This window comes from Phyllobates terribilis, unplaced genomic scaffold, assembly GCF_046119375.1.
Source record: "Phyllobates terribilis strain yellow unplaced genomic scaffold, ASM4611937v1 Scaffold_12__6_contigs__length_324123572, whole genome shotgun sequence".
Classification (NCBI taxonomy): Eukaryota; Metazoa; Chordata; class Amphibia; order Anura; family Dendrobatidae; genus Phyllobates; species Phyllobates terribilis.
The window spans coordinates 180,045,223-180,064,890 of NW_027362772.1; positions in this window are offsets into that span (position 1 = coordinate 180,045,223).

Consider the following 19,668-nt stretch of genomic DNA (forward strand, 5'->3'; position numbering starts at 1 on the left):
CGGAGGTTCTTGGCCAAAATCTCCAGGTAGGCCGTGCTATCCATCTTCCCATGGATGCGGACCAGATGGCCAGGCCCCTTGGCAGAGAAACAGCCCCACAGCATGATGCTGCCACCACCATGCTTGACTGTAGGGATGGTATTCTTGGGGTCGTATGCAGTGCCATCCAGTCTCCAAACGTCACGTGTGTGGTTGGCACCAAAGATCTCGATCTTGGTCTCATCAGACCATAGAACCTTGAACCAGTCTGTCTCAGAGTCCTCCAAGTGATCATGAGCAAACTGTAGACGAGCCTTGACATGACGCTTTGAAAGTAAAGGTACCTTACGGGCTCGTCTGGAACGGAGACCATTGCGGTGGAGTACGTTACTTATGGTATTGACTGAAACCAATGTCCCCACTGCCATGAGATCTTCCCGGAGCTCCTTCCTTGTTGTCCTTGGGTTAGCCTTGACTCTTCGGACAAGCCTGGCCTCGGCACGGGAGGACACTTTCAAAGGCTGTCCTGGCCGTGGAAGGCTAACAGTAGTTCCATAAGCCTTCCACCTACGGATGATGCTCCCAACAGTGGAGACAGGTAGGCCCAAGGGTTTTGTACCCCTTGCCAGCCTTGTGACCCTCCACGATCTTGTCTCTGATGGCCTTGGAATGCTCCTTTGTCTTTCCCATGTTGACCATGTCTGAGTGCTGTTCACAAGTTTGGGGAGGGTCTTAAATAGTCAGAAAAGGCTGGCAAAAGAGATCTTTAATCCACACATGTGCCTGAACTACTTCTTAATACTTTAGGGGGACCAAACAGAATTCTTGTGGTTTGAGGGGTTGAATAATAAATGACACTCTGAATTAACTTTTAACGTTTTTAAAAAAAAAAAAAATAAATTTGCTGCAGTGCATTTCCCACTTCCAGGCTGATCTACAGTACAAATGTCACAATGCCAAGTTAATTCCGCATGTGTCAACCAGCTAAATCTGCAGGGGGTTGAATACTACTTGTAGGCACTGTATATCTTTGTATGTTACTAAAATGTGAGTAAGAAAAGTGTCTGAGCTCCACATGAAACATATCATTCTATAAAGAACTGTTCACCATTAGTCAATGAGTAGAGAATTAAAATATCAATACTTTACTTAAAGCACATAGATATAAAAATGATATAAAAATGAGTCATTCAGCTAAAATGGCAGCATGCCTCACGGGATTCAAAAAAGGATATATAATGTAGTATGATATATAAGGTTTAAGGGATTGGGGTCTACTAATAATATATTAAAAGGAAAATGTCAAAAACCGCTGTTAACCAGCAGTTATGGGGTTAATGCGCAGGTTTAATAGTGTTCTACAGCCATACGGCTGCACTGAGAGCCCCGTTGCCGGGAGGAAGTGAACTTTATTCCTCCTGACAGCCTCGGGCTTTCAGTCATAGAGGCACGGCCGGCACGGTTTCAGTCACTGCTCAGTACATAGTGAGTGATGGCTGTAACCGCACTCCAGGACTCCCTGATAGCTCAATGTGTAGTGCATCAGTGCAGATTAACCCCATAACTGTATGTTAATAGTGTTTTTTGTGTGGGCTAGACATATTCCCTTTAAATAGGAGTATATAGCACTGTAGGCTAAATATATACAGCAGACATCAAAATGTAAATCCAAAATTGTATGTATATAACATAGGCACTTGCTAGCATAGCACCTGATTGAGACCCATATAGAGGAATATATGCAGGTACAGCACCAGTAATTTTACTGCCAGCAGGTGCTGGTATTATTATAAAAGAAAAAATATATATACTCACCCCTCCCACACCAGGACTGGCACCATTCCAGCAATGCCGGCGCTGTGTCGCCCAGTCTTTCAGTATAGCGGATGTGCGCTCAAACAGAATAATGACGGCTGCAGTCGATCAGCATCTGACAACTGGCTGCAGCGGTAAAGAAACATAACAATATCGCATGATCACATGGACCAATGGCGCGGGTCTGAGAGGTGAGCATGTTTTTTTTATATATACAGTACAGACCAAAAGTTTCGACACACCTTCTCATTTAAAGATTTTTCTGTATTTTCTTGACTATGAAAATTGTACATTCACACTGAAGGCATCAAAACTATGAATTAACACATGTGGAATTATATACTTAACAAAAAAGTGTGAAACAACTGAAAATATGTCTTATATTCTAGGTTATTCAAAGTAGCCACCTTTTGCTGTGATGACTGCTTTGCACACTCTTGGCATTCTCTTGATGAGCTTCAAGAGGTAGTCACCGGAAATGGTCTTCCAACAATCTTGAAGGAGCTCCCAGAGATGCTTAGCACTTGTTGGCCCTTTTGCCTTCACTCTGCAGTCCAGCTCACCCCAAACCATCTCGATTGGGTTCAGTTCTGGTGACTGTGGAGGCCAGGTCATCTGGCGTAGTACCCAATCATTCTCCTTCGTGGTCAAATAGCCCTTACACATCCTGGAGGTGTGTGTTGGGGTCATTGTCCTGTTAAAAAATAAATGATGGTCCAACTAAACGCAAACCGGATGGAATAGCATGCCGCTGCAAAATGCTGTGGTAGCCATGCTGGTTCCATTCCTTGTCCATGTCCATTCCTTGTGTTCTTTAGCCCAAACAAGTCTCTTCTGCTTGTTGCCTGTCCTTAGCAGTGGTTTCCTAGCAACTATTTTACCATGAAGGCCTGCTGCACAATGTCTCCTCTTAACAGTTGTTGAAGAGATGTGTCTGCTGCTAGAACTCTGTGTGGCATTGACCTGGTCTCTAATCTGAGCTGCTGTTAACCTGCGATTTCTGAGGCTGGTGACTCAGATTAACCTATCCTCAGAAGCAGAGGTGACTCTTGGTCTTCCTTTCCTGGGGCGGTCCTCATGTGAGCCAGTTTCTATGTAGCGCTTGATGATTTTTGCAACTGCACTTGGGGACATTCTCAAAGTTTTCCCAATTTTTCACACTGACTGACCTTCATTTCTTAAAGTAATGATGGTCACTCGTTTTTCTTTACTTAGCTGCTTTTTTCTTGCCATAATACAAATTCTAACAGTCTATTCAGTAGGACTATCAGCTGTGTATCCACCAGACTTCTGCACAACACAACTGATGGTCCCAACCCCATTTATAAGGCAAGAAATCCCACTTATTAAACCTGACAGGTCACACCTGTGAAGTGAAAACCATTTCCGGTGACTACCTCTTGAAGCTCATCAAGAGAATAGCAAGAGTGTGCAAAGCAGTCATCAAGCAAAAGGTGGCTACTTTGAAGAACCTAGAATATAAGACATATTTTCAGTTGTTTCACACTTTTTTGTTAAGTATATAATTCCACATGTGTTAATTCATAGTTTTGATGCCTTCAGTGTGAATGTACAATTTTCATAGTCATGTAAATACAGAAAAATCTTTAAATGATCAGGTGTGTCTAAACTTTTGGTCTGTACTGTATATTGGGCACTTTACCAGCTAAGAAGAGATTGTCCAGTGGTGAACGACCTCTTTAAAGAAGCACTTCTCCCATTAAAGTTTTTATCCTCTTAATATATTGCAATCATCATATTGTATAGCACTGTGTACTTACAATTGCTCATTTTGTCCTTTTACCCACCCAGCTGATTCTTCTCTTTTTCCATTAGGTCTATGACATCACATGATTAAAAACTGACTAGCTGAATCCTTCTAAACTCTATGCAGAAACAGGAGGTCAATTTTCCCTGTATGAGTCAAGAGTCACTGCAAAAGTCCCTGCCAGGGGGAAGAGTAGAGCAGATGGGTCAGGAGGTGAAGAGGGGAATGATAAATGCAGAGAAAAGAGGCTTCCTGTTTCTACATAGAGCAGAGAAAAGAGAAGAATTAGCTAGGTAGAAAGACAAAATGAGCAATTGTAAGTACCCAGTGCTATATCTGACAAATGACCCAGACCCAAATACTGCTTTTTATTAGCTCATGGTTATGCAAACATACCTCCCCTTGATGAGATCATGTGGGGGCGGATTGTGGGACTGTTAGAATTGTATGAGATCCCCAATTTACAGGAAATCTGTGTCCCTAAAGGTTCATGGACGTAGATATCGACGTAATATTTCTTATCATGATTTTACCGTTACATAGAGATCAAACATGGCCTGGTACACATCAACTATCGGACCGTTATTAAATTGGAAGAGTTCTAGTGGCCCCACTGCGGTGTGAGTGAATGTCTCATGTCTGGCCATTCAATACAATGCCAAAATCCTATATCCCATAAATATTGGATCAATACTAAACTGCAATATTCATATCTGGTTAGGACCAACACAACTGAGTACAATACTATTTAGAATATTCTCAACTGAGACACACTCTAATACAATAATTACCAACCAACAAAATAATGGTGTACTGAAGCCTCATGCAACCTTAACTTTTATTGGAAAAAAATATAAAACACACTATAGATAAAAGAGCAGAGTCCACTATATGTATGAGTAAATATTAATAAGATATCTAATGTCTAATATATAATATGCTTTCGAGTGCCTATAAGTAATATCACAGTGAAAAAAAGAATATTCAAAGTAACCAGAAATAAAGCACTTACATGTTATAGTAAGAAAGGCTGTTTGACATGTGGTCCTGGTGCCCCTACACGCGTTTCACCCTAGGTTTGTCAGGGGGTGATATCAGCCTCATTGTCTGTTTCCCAGGGAATTTTCCTGCTGAAACTTTAATTTTGCTGTAATTTTAAAACTTTAATAATTTTGAAACTTTTATGATGTAAAGAGTCCAAAGTCTTTCTGAGAGAGTTTGGCGTTTTTACAGTCAGACAGTGTGTATTTTCAGGACTCATTTGTTTGGTGAGTGGTGGCAGTATGTTCTGTATCTGTCATGAATGAACTGTGTTGGGGTATATTTATGCTCAATTTTCAGCCCGAGTGGAAGGTGAGAGCAAGATTGAGTGAGTGGAGATAGATTAGCCCATTGCAATCATACCCACTAGTATGGAGGGGAACAGGCAGAGGAAGACATTGAAAGATCTAAGTCAACTTTCTAACAAGTCTTTTACCTCACTCCAGTGCTTATTCACATCCAGGTAACTCAGGACTGCCGTATAATATCCATCTCGGTGTGCTGTGCTTTGTATTTGAGAGATCATAGCAGCTAGTCTCCAACCATCAGCTCAGAGTGAATTGCAAAGTAAAGGTGGAGCCAGAAAAGGGGAAACTGGTGAAAACGCAGGATACTACTTCTATAATGGCCAGATATTGTGTTATTCCTCCTATACACACACAGGACAGCTTATTCTGAAAAGTTACTGGAGAATGTGGTTACCTTTTAAGTTCTGAAGTGTTTTTGAAGGGCTTATATATTTACTAGATGGTGGCCCGATTCTAACACATCGGGTATTCTACCATATGTCTCCCGACCCTCCTTTATAATGCCCCATGCAGGAAGTCACATCCCCGGTATATAATACCCCATGCAGGATGTCACATCCCCCGCATATAATGCCCCATGCAGGAAGTCACATCCCCCGTATATAATACCCCATGCAGGAAGTCACATCCCCCATATATAATGCCCCATGCAGGATGTCACCTCTCCCCCATATAATGCCCCATGTAGGATGTGACCTCTCCCCCCATATAATGCCCCATGCAGGATGTGACCTCTACCCCCATATAATGCCCCATGCAGGATGTGACCTCTCCCCCATATAATGCCCCATGTAGGATGTGACCTCTCCCCCCCATATAATGCCCCATGCAGGATGTGACCTCTCCCCCCATATAATGCCCCATGCAGGATGTCACCTCTCCCCCATATAATGCCCCATGTAGGATGTCACCTCTCCCCCCATATAATGCCCCATGTAGGATGTCACCTCTCCCCCCCATATAATGCCCCATGTAGGATGTCACCTCTCCCCCCATATAATGCCCCATGCAGGATGTCACCTCTCCCCCCATATAATGCCCCATGTAGGATGTGACCTCTCCCCCCATATAATGCCCCATGTAGGATGTGACCTCTCCCCCCATATAATGCCCCATGCAGGATGTCACCTCTCCCCCCATTTAATGCCCCATGTAGGATGTGACCTCTCCCCCCATATAATGCCCCATGTAGGATGTGACCTCTCCCCCCATATAATGCCCCATGCAGGATGTGACCTCTCCCCCCATATAATGCCCCATGCAGGATGTCACCTCTCCCCCCCATATAATGCCCCATGTAGGATGTCACCTCTCCCCCCCATATAATGCTCCATGTAGGATGTCACCTCTCCCCCCATATAATGCCCCATGCAGGATGTCACCTCTCCCCCCATATAATGCCCCATGTAGGATGTGACCTCTCCCCCCATATAATGCCCCATGTAGGATGTGACCTCTCCCCCCATATAATGCCCCATGCAGGATGTCACCTCTCCCCCCATTTAATGCCCCATGTAGGATGTGACCTCTCCCCCCATATAATGCCCCATGTAGGATGTGACCTCTCCCCCCATATAATGCCCCATGCAGGATGTGACCTCTCCCCCCATATAATGCCACATGCAGGATGTCACCTCTCCCCCCCATATAATGCCCCATGTAGGATGTCACCTCTCCCCCCCATATAATGCTCCATGTAGGATGTCACCTCTCCCCCCATATAATGCCCCATGCAGGATGTCACCTCTCCCCCCATATAATGCCTCATGTAGGATGTGACCTCTCCCCCCATATAATGCCCCATGCAGGATGTGACCTCTCCCCCCATATAATGCCCCATGCAGGATGTCACCTCTCCCCCATATAATGCCCCATGTAGGATGTCACCTCTCACCCCCATATAATGCCCCATGTAGGATGTCACCTCTCCCCCCCCATATAATGCCCCATGCAGGAAGTCATATCCCCTGTATATCCATCCCCCCATAGTGCCCCATGCAGGTCCCCTATGGCCCCATACAAAAAAAAAAAATCCAATACTCACCTCCCTTCTCAGCTGCTTCTCTGGACTCCAGCGTAGCCGGCATGTTGACGCTGTGCGCTGTGACCGGTCAGGAGAGAGCGCGGTGTAAAGACGTCACTGCGCCCTCTGACCTGAGACGTCATAGAGCATCAGTGGAAGACACAGGAGTTGCTGCGGAGGCACGGGGAGGTGTAAGTATGACGCCGGTGCCGGGGTCCTGATCGAGCGGGGGGAGAGACGGGAGGAGAGGGGAGGGACGGGAGGAGAGGAGAGGGGAGGGAAGAGGAGGGGAGGGGTAAGTATGACGCCGGGTGCCGGGGTCCTGATCGAGCGGGGGGAGGGACGGGAGGAGAGGGGAGGGGAGAGGAGAGGAGGGGAGGGGAGGGGCGTCACACTTGTCCTCAGGAGATAAGCGGCCGTAGCCGCTGATCTCACGACGATAGCCGCATGTAGGTCAGCGGCGCCTGCGGTCGGGGGACTTATGCTGCGAGTAGCCGGCTGCATCTCCCTGCTGCATCGCCGCTGACCTCCGTGCCGCACATGAGCCGCTAATGGCCGCCATGTTTTTCAGAAATGCCGCATCGCTGATTGGCCGCGGCCGGACCAATCAGCGACCCGGGATTTCCAGGACAGACAGACAGACAGACAGACGGGATAAGACAATTATATAGTAGATTATTTAATTTATTATTTATTTATTTAGCTTACTTATATAGCACAATTAATTCCGCAGTGCATTACAAACATTATCATCACTGTCCCCATTGGTGCTCACAATCTACATTCCCTATCAGTATGATCCGGACAACCCCTTTAAATCATTAAGGTACCATATAGCAACAACTAAATAACAAGCTCTCTTTCTGCCACATCTGTTTGTAACAAGTGTATGCTTACATGAAACATTTTTTTTTTATTTGTGTAACCGTGCCTGGTAAACAGTCATATATGACAACATTTTTGTGTTCCGCTATGTTTAAATGAGAAAATTTAGCAGACACCTTCAATAAAACGGCTAAACTCACCAAAACAAGCTATGGGGCTTGTGCTATTAATTACAGCACTGTTCGGGTAGAGCTTACTGACAAAAACCAGAGGCCTGTATGCCAGCCAAAAAGTGGATACTGTAAAAAGTCTGAAAAGGATTTCCAGAATTTACCAGGCAATTTATAGTCTTACACAACCGCCTTTCATTACCTGCAAAAATGTAATATAGCGGAGGAGTCAAAGGAGTAAAAAAAAATCTTGATATATTGATTTTTCATTCTTAAAAGTATAAAAAAAAACAATGTATAAATATTTAAAGAATAGTAACTCAAAATGATTGAAGAATCAGTTACAGACCAAAATGGTCAAATCTGATTTGCTACAAATGAATGTATCGCTCCATGTAGTGCGTGAATTAGTTTGGTAACTAGATTGCTTAGTTTACCATCAACAAAATACAATTGTGTTCTGTGAGCACGAAGTGTCTGTGCAGGTTTCCTGTCTCTGAATGTGAACACATCACTGCAGCAAGCAGAGATCTTCTAAATCTGGTGAGATTTGGTGAAAATTGAAAGTTGTAGAACTTTTCAAGATTAAAGTTTATTATTTTCTGAAGTATTTTTTATACATTCATATAGAGTTTAGAATCAAACGTTATGTAACATAAAAAGGAAACACCTGATCAAATCATAACTTCACATAATACAGTGCAGGAGAATTATTCAATGATTATTGGCATCCATGATTAGTCACTGATTGTCTTCTTTTCCTAAGAAGGGAAAGTGCACAGGATGGACAAATTCGGGTTTTTACAAGAGCATGGATACCCAATGCTGTCTTTACCTGGTGCTAAGCATTGACCTGAATATATTTGGACCATATCTTAATAGGGACAATAACTTAAAGATAAATTCTGTCCATATACACCATTAGGGCTTACCAACCTCCCAGAAATGGGACCACCTTTTACCAGCCAAAGTGGAGATTTTCTAAGTGAAAGCTACTTACCGTCTGTGGACCTGTATGACATGGTCTACCATTAATTTTAAGGCATGCAAAGGGTTGTCTTTATGGGATAAGTCATTTAACTAATGTTTAAAGGGTCAGCCCAGGGTTTGGAAGCATGGCTGCTTTCTTTCAGAAACCGTACTACGATTATTTGGAGTTGAGATACAATGTCTGGAATGGAGCTGAGCTTTAATACCACAGAAACTCAAGGTCAGTGGTGCCATTAATCAGCAATGTCTTTCTAATCCTGGACAAGTTCTATAAGCTAATAAATTATCTATTAGTGAGTCCAAAGAGAGTCAAATGATTTTATCAGAGCTCCCCTTTAAGTACAGTTAGATTTGAGTGAATAATTGGGTGAGTTTGTCAACCTTTCTTTACACTAAGATGTTCTTCAATGTGCCGTCACTTTAAGAATCAACTACATATTTTTGCTACATTAATTCATTTAATTGAAAACAGTGTCAGAATGTTTGTACATTACCAAGTTAAAGAAAATTTACAAATATTGCCAGTCACCACAAACATATCTGAGGCTTGGAACGTGAGGGAGCATTGTCAGCGATAAATGCAGAAGCTATAAGAAGAACCTATTTCACAGAAAGACTGCAATATAATTATGACACTACAACTTGAGGAAATACTTACTAATGCTTCCTTTTCAGGGCAATCCTAAGCCTGAGTCACAAAATATATATACGGTATATATTTTTTTTGTACAAAAGTCCAGTGTGGTGGTATGGCAGGGAGGTAACTAGGGGTGGTGGGTAGGAATGAGCGGAACTGTGGATGTTCAGGTGCGCTGGGTTTGTCCAAACTCTTCTCCCAAGTTCTGTTTGGGTACCAGAACTGCACCCGAACTTGAATCTGAACCCCATAGAAATCAATGGGGCAATGAGCTTTGGTGCTGGAAAATCTCTCTCACTCTTCCCTGAACTGTAAAACAAACTTCGAGGAGAAGTCCATGTTCGGAGTTCAGCACCGGACACTAGGTGGGGAGGTCAGGGGAGGTATGTGGCCCAGGTTCAGTTAACAGGGAAGGCTGCTGAAGAGCAAGAAAATATTAGTGCTGCAGCTGCCCTACGCACAGCACCTCTGTCAGCAGTAATCGGCTCTGTTCAGCTGAGGTGCAGCAGCCAGCAATCCTGACCTTCACAGTCCTGTCTACAATGGAGTTGTCACTGTCAAGGATGATTTCACCAGAATGGGCGAAGCCTCCCATATTACAGTGAAGTACATACTCGGAAGCGGCTGTGCTCATTTGTGCAGGTAACTAAGAGGAGTGTTTTCCTTCAGGATGGGGTATGTACAGAGGCTGTTGAAAAAAGTGTTGTTCTGCAGGATGGGGCTGTATATAGAGGAGCAGAGAGGAGAGATGCACTGCAGGATAAGTCTGCATACAGATGAGAGGAATCATGTGCGGTAGGCTGGGGCTGTATGTAGATGCGATAAGTGATATAAAGAAGGATGGGGCTGTGCATAGATGGGAGGAGTGATGTACTGCAGGATAGGAATGTACTGTATATAGAGGTGCTGAGAGGAATGATATTTTTCAAAATAGAACTGCGTATACAGGGGCTTAGAGGAGTGATGTATGTCAGCATGGGACTGTATATAGAGGGGGCTGAGAGGAGTTATGTAATGCAGGATGGAGCAAGATATAAAGGGGATGAGAAGAGAGATGTATTGCTGAAGGGGATTAAGAACAGTGATGTACTGGTGGAGGAGGGTGTAAATCGAGTGGCTGAGAGAAGTGATGTTCTGCAATATGGGGGGCTAGGATGGAGATAGAAAGGAGTGCTCTTTTTTGGAACATAGAGGAGACTGAAGGGATGAAGTAATCTCTTCTTCAGGAAAAGGTAGAAGATCCAGCTTCACTAACTTTTTTTTTTAAATATATTTTTTCTTTATTAGTAAATAATAGCAATCCAGTGAAAAATAGTTAAAATTCCAAATTCATAGCATGGCTACAGGATCCATGGATAAGGCATAATATAGATGCCTGCCACTGATTGTGTCCAGGCATAGACACCCTCCGTGTTCCGAACAACATGGGACTCCCATGATGGTAAGTAGTGTTGAGTAGAGATGAGCGGTGTTCGACCAGAACTGTTCGCCAATCTCAAATTCGAGCTGTTTTGGGTGGTGTTCGAGTTGTTCGACGAACCCGAACGATTTGCAAAAAATTCGGCTGTTCGAGGTTATGTTCGATAACTGTTCGTGCACCAAAAGCGTGTCCTGCATGTCTGGCGCTATTTAGAGCACCAATCATGCAGGGATTGTCTGCCACTCACTGTAATGCCACAGCCATGGTGGTTGTGGCATTACAGTGATTGCCCAAATCGATGGGAACAGTGCCAACAGTGAAACATGAAAAGCCGGCAATTCAGCAGCGGCATACACCTGTACCCGACAATTTAGAACCGAAAGAATAGAGCTTCACACATAGATTAGATAGATATAAACATGTCAGCCACATATATACGAAGTACAGTGAAAGTGCTGCTTACTGTACTTGTCATTTAGCGTAAAGGATTTATCAAAAAAAATAATAGTGTTTTCATGCACCGTCTCTTTAAAAAAGCCGGCCGGCAATTCAGCAGCGGTACCCGACAATTTATAACAGACAGAATAGAGCTTCACACATAGATTAGATAGATAGAAACATGTCAGCCACATATATACGAAGTACAGTGACAGTGTTGCTTACTGTACTTGTCATTTAGCGTAAAGGATTTATCAAAAAAAATAATAGTGTTTTCATGCACCGTCTCTTTAAAAAAGCCGGCCGGCAATTCAGCAGCGGTACCCGACAATTTAGAACAGACAGAATAGAGCTTCACACATAGATTAGATAGATAGAAACATGTCAGTCACATATATATGAAGTACAGTGATAGTGTTGGTTACTGTACTTGTCATTTAGTATTAAAATAAAGGATTTATTATTAAAAAAATTGGCGTGGGGTTCCCCTTAATTTTAGGCTCTAGCGGAGGTTAAGCAGACGGCTGGGGCAGATGTTTGAAGCCTGGGAAGGGGGTAATACCCACGGAGTTTCCCAGGCTACTAATATCAGCCCCCAGCTGAATACATAGCCTTTACTAGCTATTAAAATGGGGGACACCCCAAAAAAAATGACGTGGGGTCCCCCCTAATTTAATAGCTAGCAAAGGCTAGGCAGACAGCTGGGGGCTGATATTAATAGCCCAGGAAGGGAGCCATGAATATTGGCCCCCTCCCAGGCTAGAAACACCAGCCGTCAGCCGCCCCAGAAATGGCGCATTCATAGGATGCGCCAATTCTGGCACTTAGCCTCGCTCTTCCACGCTGCCCTGGTGCGGTGGCAGGGGGTAATAGGGTTGGGGTTGATGTCAACTTATAATGCCAGCTGACATCAAGCCCAGGTTAGTAATGGAGAGGCGTCTATAAGACACCCCCATTACTAACCCCATAGTCAAAGTTAAAAAAAGCACAAACACCCAGAATAAAGTCCTTTAATTGAAATAAAGACACAATCCTTTATTGTTCTAAATTAAACCATACTTACCGTCACGCCCATTCCAGCTGAAGCCAACGATCTCCTGCAATAAAAGAAAAATAATAAAGCAACCTCATCCTTACCTTTCCATGGTTCCCACGACAGCTTCAGCTCTGCTACATCGAGATGACAGGCTGGACCGCAGCAGAACGCTGCCATCCAGCCTCTCATCCCGCAGACACTGAGAAGCGCAGGCTTGCTTGCGCTGCTCAGCGTCTCTCTGTGACGACATCCAGATGAGCCGAGTTCATGTCCAATGAACTCGGCTCACCTCATGCACGTCACTGACAGCGTGGGAAAATTCTCACGCTGAAGCGGTGAGTGCAGGAGAATTCTCCCACGCTGTCAGTGACGTGCATAAGGTGAGCTCATGTCCAATGAACTCAGCTCACCTCCTGCACGTCACTGACAGCGTGGGAGAATTCTCCTGCACTCAGCGCTTCAGCGTGAGAATTCTCCCACGCTGAAGCGCTGAGTGCAGGAGAATTTTCCCACGCTGTCAGTGACGTGCATAAGGTGAGCTCATGTCCAATGAACTCAGCTCACCTCCTGCACGTCACTGACAGCGTGGGAGAATTCTCCTGCACTCAGCGCTTCAGTGTGAGAATTCTCCCACGCTGAAGCGCTGAGTGCAGGAGAATTTTCCCACGCTGTCAGTGACGTGCATGAGGTGAGCCGAGTTCATTGGACATTAACTCGGCTCATCTGGATGCCCTCACAGAGAGACACTGTGGAGCGCAAGCAAGCCTGCGCTTCTCAGTGTCTGCGGGATGAGAGGCTGGATGGCAGCGTTCTGCTGCGGTCCAGCCTGTCATCTCGATGTAGCAGAGCTGAAGCTGTCATGGGAACCATGGAAAGGTAAGGATGATGTTGCTTTATTATTTTTCTTTTATTTCAGGAGATCGTTGGCTTCAGCTGGAATGGGCGTGATGGTAAGTATGGTTTAATTTAGAACAATAAAGAATTGTGTGTTTATTTCAATTAAAGGACTTTTTCTGGGTGTTGTGTTTTTTTTAAATACTTTACTAGAAATTCATGGTGGTCATGTCTAATATTGGCGTGACCCCATGAATTTCGGGCTTAGGGCCAGCTGATAATGCCAAGCTGGCCCTAACCCCTTTATTACCCAGTGAGCCACCGCATCAGGGCCCTGGATGAGTTGGGTACAGCGCCAGAAGATGGCGCTTCTATGAACGCGCCATTTTCCGGGGTGGCTGCGGACTGCAATTTGCAGCGGGGGTGGCCCAGAAAGCTTGGGCCTCCCTGCGCTGCGGATTCCAGCCCCCAGCTGCCTAGTTGTACCTGGCTGGACACAAAAACAGGGCGAAGCCCCACGTCAATTTTCTTTAAATTATTTCATGAAATAATTAAGAAAAAAAGGGCTTCCCTATATTGTTGTGTCCGGCCAGGTACAAATAGGCAGCTGGTGGTCGGGGGCAGCCCGTTCCTGCCTGCTGTACCTGGCTGGACACAAATATAGTGCGAAGCCCCTCGTCAATTTTTTTTAAATTATTTCATGAATTTCCTGAAATAATTTAAAAAAATTGAAGTGGGGCTTCGCACTATATTTGTGTCCAGCCAGGTACAGCAGGCAGGAACGGGCTGCCCCCATCCACCAGCTGCCTATTTGTACCTGGCCGGACACAACAATATAGGGAAGCCCTTTTTTTCTTAATTATTTCATGAATTTCATGAAATAATTAAAAAAAATTGAAGTGGGGCTTCGCACTATATTTGTGTCCAGCCAGGTACAGCAGGCAGGAACGGGCTGCCCCCAACCACCAGCTGCCTATTTGTACCTGGCCGGACACAACAATATAGGGGAGGCCTTTTTTTCTTAATTATTTCATGAATTTCATGAAATAATTAAAAAAAAAGTACGTGGGGCTTCGCCCTATTTTTGTGTCCAGCCAGGTACAACTAGGCAGCTGGGGGCTGGAATCTGCAGCGCAGGGAGGCCCAAGCTTTCTGGGCCCCCCCCGCTACAAATTGCAGTCCGCAGCCACCCCGGAAAATGGCGCGTTCATAGAAGCGCCATCTTCTGGCGCTGTACCCAACTCATCCAGGGCCCTGGTGCGGTGGCTCACTGGGTAATAAAGGGGTTAGGGCCAGCTTGGTATTATCAGCTGGCCCCAAGCCCAAAGTTCATGGGGTCACGCCAGTATTAGACATGACCGCCATGAATTTCTAGTAAAGTATTTAAAAAAAACACAACACCCAGAATAAAGTCCTTTAATTGAAATAAAGACACAATTCTTTATTGTTCTAAATTAAACCATACTTACCATCACGCCCATTCCAGCTGAAGCCAACGATCTCCTGCAATAAAAGAAAAATAATAAACCAACCTCATCCTTACCTTTCCATGGTTCCCACGACAGCTTCAGCTCTGCTACATCGAGATGACTGGCTGGACCGCAGCAGAACGCTGCCATCCAGTCTGTCATCCCGCAGACACTGAGAAGCGCAGGCATGCTTGCGCTCCTCACTGTCTCGCTGTGACGGCATCCAGATGAGCCGAGGTCATGTCCAATGAACTCGGCTCACCTCATGCACGTCACTGACAGCGTGGGAAAATTCTCACGCTGAAGTGCTGAGTGCAGGAGAATTCTCCCACGCTGTCAGTGATGTGCATGAGGTGAGCTCATGTCCAATGAACTTAGCTCACCTCCTGCACGTCACTGACAGCGTGGGAAAATTCTCCTGCAATCAGCGCTTCAGCGTGAGAATTTTCCCACGCTGTCAGTGACGTGCATGAGGTGAGCCGAGTTCATTGGACATGAACTCGGCTCATCTGGATGTCGTCACAGAGAGACGCTGAGAAGCGCAAGCAAGCCTGCGCTTCTCAGTGTCTGCGGGATGACAGGCTGGATGGCAGCGTTCTGCTGCGGTCCAGCCTGTCATCTCGATGTAGCAGAGCTGAAGCTGTCGTGGGAACCATGGAAAGGTAAGGATGAGGTTGCTTTATTATTTTTCTTTTATTGCAGGAGATCGTTGGCTTCAGCTGGAATGGGCGTGATGGTAAGTATGGTTTAATTTAGAACAATAAAGGATTGTGTCTTTATTTCAATTAAAGGACTTTATTCTGGGTGTTTGTGTTTTTTTTTAACTTTGACTATGGGGTTAGTAATGGGGGTGTCTTATAGACGCCTCTCCATTACTAACCTGGGCTTGATGTCAGCAGGCATTATAAGCTGACATCAACCCCAACCCTATTACCCCCTGCCACCGCACCAGGGCAGCGTGGAAGAGCGAGGCTAAGTGCCAGAATTGGCGCATCCTATGAATGCGCCATTTCTGGGGCGGCTGACGGCTGGTGTTTCTAGCCTGGGAGGGGGCCAATATTCATGGCTCCCTTCCTGGGCTATTAATATCAGCCCCCAGCTGTCTGCCTAGCCTTTGCTAGCTATTAAATTAGGGGGGACCCCACGTCATTTTTTTGGGGGGGTCCCCCATTTTAATAGCTAGTAAAGGCTATGTATTCAGCTGGGGGCTGATATTAGTAGCCTGGGAAGCTCCGTGGGTATTACCCCCTTCCCAGGCTTCAAACATCTGCCCCAGCCGTCTGCTTAACCTCCGCTAGAGCCTAAAATTAAGGGGAACCCCACGCCAATTTTTTTAATAATAAATCCTTTATTTTAATACTAAATGACAAGTACAGTAACCAACACTATCACTGTACTTCATATATATGTGACTGACATGTTTCTATCTATCTAATCTATGTGTGATGCTCTATCTTTCTGTTCTAAATTGTCGGGTACCGCTGCTGAATTGCCGGCCGGCTTTTTTAAAGAGACAGTGCATGAAAACACTATTATTTTTTTAAATAAATCCTTTACACTAAATGACAAGTACAGTAAGCAACACTATCACTGTACTTATTTTATATGTGACTGACATGTTTCTATCTATCTAATCTATGTGTGAAGCTCTATTCTTTCTGTTCTAAATTGTCGGGTACAGATGCTGAATTGCCGGCCGGCTTTTTTAAAGAGACGGTGCATGAAAACACTAATATTTTTTTTAATAAATCCTTTACACTAAATGACAAGTGCAGTAACCAACACTGTCACTGTGCTTCTTATATGTGTGACTGACATGTTTCTATCTATCTAATCTATGTGTGATGCTCTATTCCTTCTTGTCTAAATTGTCGGGTACCGGTGTATGCCGCTGCTGAATTTGCCAGCCGGCTTTTTTAAAGAGAGTGTCTTCTGAGCAGTTTGTCAGCTTTTGGACACCTTTGCAGGTGTTTTCTATGTGTTTCTATGTGTTTTTGTTTGCCTGCCATTGGTTTTAACGGTGTTCGACGGTGTTCTAAGGTGTTCGACGAACAGTTCGACGAACAGTTCCTCGAACATCCCGGTGTTCGACGAACCGAACCGAACCCGAACACAGAACGCTGCCATCCAGCCTGTCATCCCGCAGACACTGAGAAGCGCAGGCTTGCTTGCGCTTCTCAGCGTCTCTCTGTGACGACATCCAGATGAGCCGAGTTCATGTCCAATGAACTCGGCTCACCTCATGCACGTCACTGACAGCGTGGGAAAATTCTCACGCTGAAGCGCTGATTGCAGGAGAATTTTCCCACGCTGTCAGTGACGTGCAGGAGGTGAGCTAAGTTCATTGGACATGAGCTCACCTCATGCACATCACTGACAGCGTGGGAGAATTCTCCTGCACTCAGCACTTCAGCGTGAGAATTTTCCCACGCTGTCAGTGACGTGCATGAGGTGAGCCGAGTTCATTGGACATGACCTCGGCTCATCTGGATGCCGTCACAGCGAGACAGTGAGGAGCGCAAGCATGCCTGCGCTTCTCAGTGTCTGCGGGATGACAGACTGGATGGCAGCGTTCTGCTGCGGTCCAGCCAGTCATCTCGATGTAGCAGAGCTGAAGCTGTCGTGGGAACCATGGAAAGGTAAGGATGAGGTTGGTTTATTATTTTTCTTTTATTGCAGGAGATCGTTGGCTTCAGCTGGAATGGGTGTGATGGTAAGTATGGTTTAATTTAGAACAATAAAGAATTGTGTCTTTATTTCAATTAAAGGACTTTATTCTGGGTGTTGTGTTTTTTTTAAATACTTTACTAGAAATTCATGGTGGTCATGTCTAATACTGGCGTGACCCCATGAACTTTGGGCTTGGGGCCAGCTGATAATACCAAGCTGGCCCTAACCCCTTTATTACCCAGTGAGCCACCGCACCAGGGCCCTGGATGAGTTGGGTACAGCGCCAGAAGATGGCGCTTCTATGAACGCGCCATTTTCCGGGGTGGCTGCGGACTGCAATTTGTAGCGGGGGGGGGCCCAGAAAGCTTGGGCCTCCCTGCGCTGCAGATTCCAGCCCCCAGCTGCCTAGTTGTACCTGGCTGGACACAAAAATAGGGCGAAGCCCCACGTACTTTTTTTTTAATTATTTCATGAAATTCATGAAATAATTAAGAAAAAAAGGCCTTCCCTATATTGTTGTGTCCGGCCAGGTACAAATAGGCAGCTGGTGGTTGGGGGCAGCCCGTTCCTGCCTGCTGTACCTGGCTGGACACAAATATAGTGCGAAGCCCCACTTCAATTTTTTTTAATTATTTCATGAAATTCATGAAATAATTAAGAAAAAAAGGGCTTCCCTATATTGTTGTGTCCGGCCAGGTACAAATAGGCAGCTGGTGGATGGGGGCAGCCCGTTCCTGCCTGCTGTACCTGGCTGGACACAAATATAGTGCGAAGCCCCACTTCAATTTTTTTAAATTATTTCAGGAAATTCATGAAATAATTTAAAAAAAATTGACGAGGGGCTTCGCACTATATTTGTGTCCAGCCAGGTACAGCAGGCAGGAACGGGCTGCCCCCGACCACCAGCTGCCTATTTGTACCTGGCCGGACACAACAATATAGGGAAGCCCTTTTTTTCTTAATTATTTCATGAAATAATTTAAAGAAAATTGACGTGGGGCTTCGCCCTGTTTTTGTGTCCAGCCAGGTACAACTAGGCAGCTGGGGGCTGGAATCCGCAGCGCAGGGAGGCCCAAGCTTTCTGGGCCACCCCCGCTGCAAATTGCAGTCCGCAGCCACCCCGGAAAATGGCGCGTTCATAGAAGCGCCATCTTCTGGCGCTGTACCCAACTCATCCAGGGCCCTGATGCGGTGGCTCACTGGGTAATAAAGGGGTTAGGGCCAGCTTGGCATTATCAGCTGGCCCTAAGCCCGAAATTCATGGGGTCACGCCAATATTAGACATGACCACCATGAATTTCTAGTAAAGTATTTAAAAAAAACACAACACCCAGAAAAAGTCCTTTAATTGAAATAAACACACAATTCTTTATTGTTCTAAATTAAACCATACTTACCATCACGCCCATTCCAGCTGAAGCCAACGATCTCCTGAAATAAAAGAAAAATAATAAAGCAACATCATCCTTACCTTTCCATGGTTCCCATGACAGCTTCAGCTCTGCTACATCGAGATGACAGGCTGGACCGCAGCAGAACGCTGCCATCCAGCCTCTCATCCCGCAGACACTGAGAAGCGCAGGCTTGCTTGCGCTCCACAGTGTCTCTCTGTGAGGGCATCCAGATGAGCCGAGTTAATGTCCAATGAACTCGGCTCACCTCATGCACGTCACTGACAGCGTGGGAAAATTCTCCTGCACTCAGCGCTTCAGCGTGGGAGAATTCTCACACTGAAGCGCTGAGTGCAGGAGAATTCTCCCACGCTGTCAGTGACGTGCAGGAGGTGAGCTGAGTTCATTGGACATGAGCTCACCTTATGCACGTCACTGACAGCGTGGGAAAATTCTCCTCCACTCAGCGCTTCAGCGTGGGAGAATTCTCACGCTGAAGCGCTGAGTGCAGGAGAATTCTCCCACGCTGTCAGTGACGTGCAGGAGGTGAGCTGAGTTCATTGGACATGAGCTCACCTTATGCACGTCACTGACAGCGTGGGAGAATTCTCCTGCACTCACCGCTTCAGCGTGAGAATTTTCCCACGCTGTCAGTGACGTGCATGAGGTGAGCCGAGTTCATTGGACATGAACTCGGCTCATCTGGATGTCGTCACAGAGAGACGCTGAGCAGCGCAAGCAAGCCTGCGCTTCTCAGTGTCTGCGGGATGAGAGGCTGGATGGCAGCGTTCTGCTGCGGTCCAGCCTGTCATCTCGATGTAGCAGAGCTGAAGCTGTCGTGGGAACCATGGAAA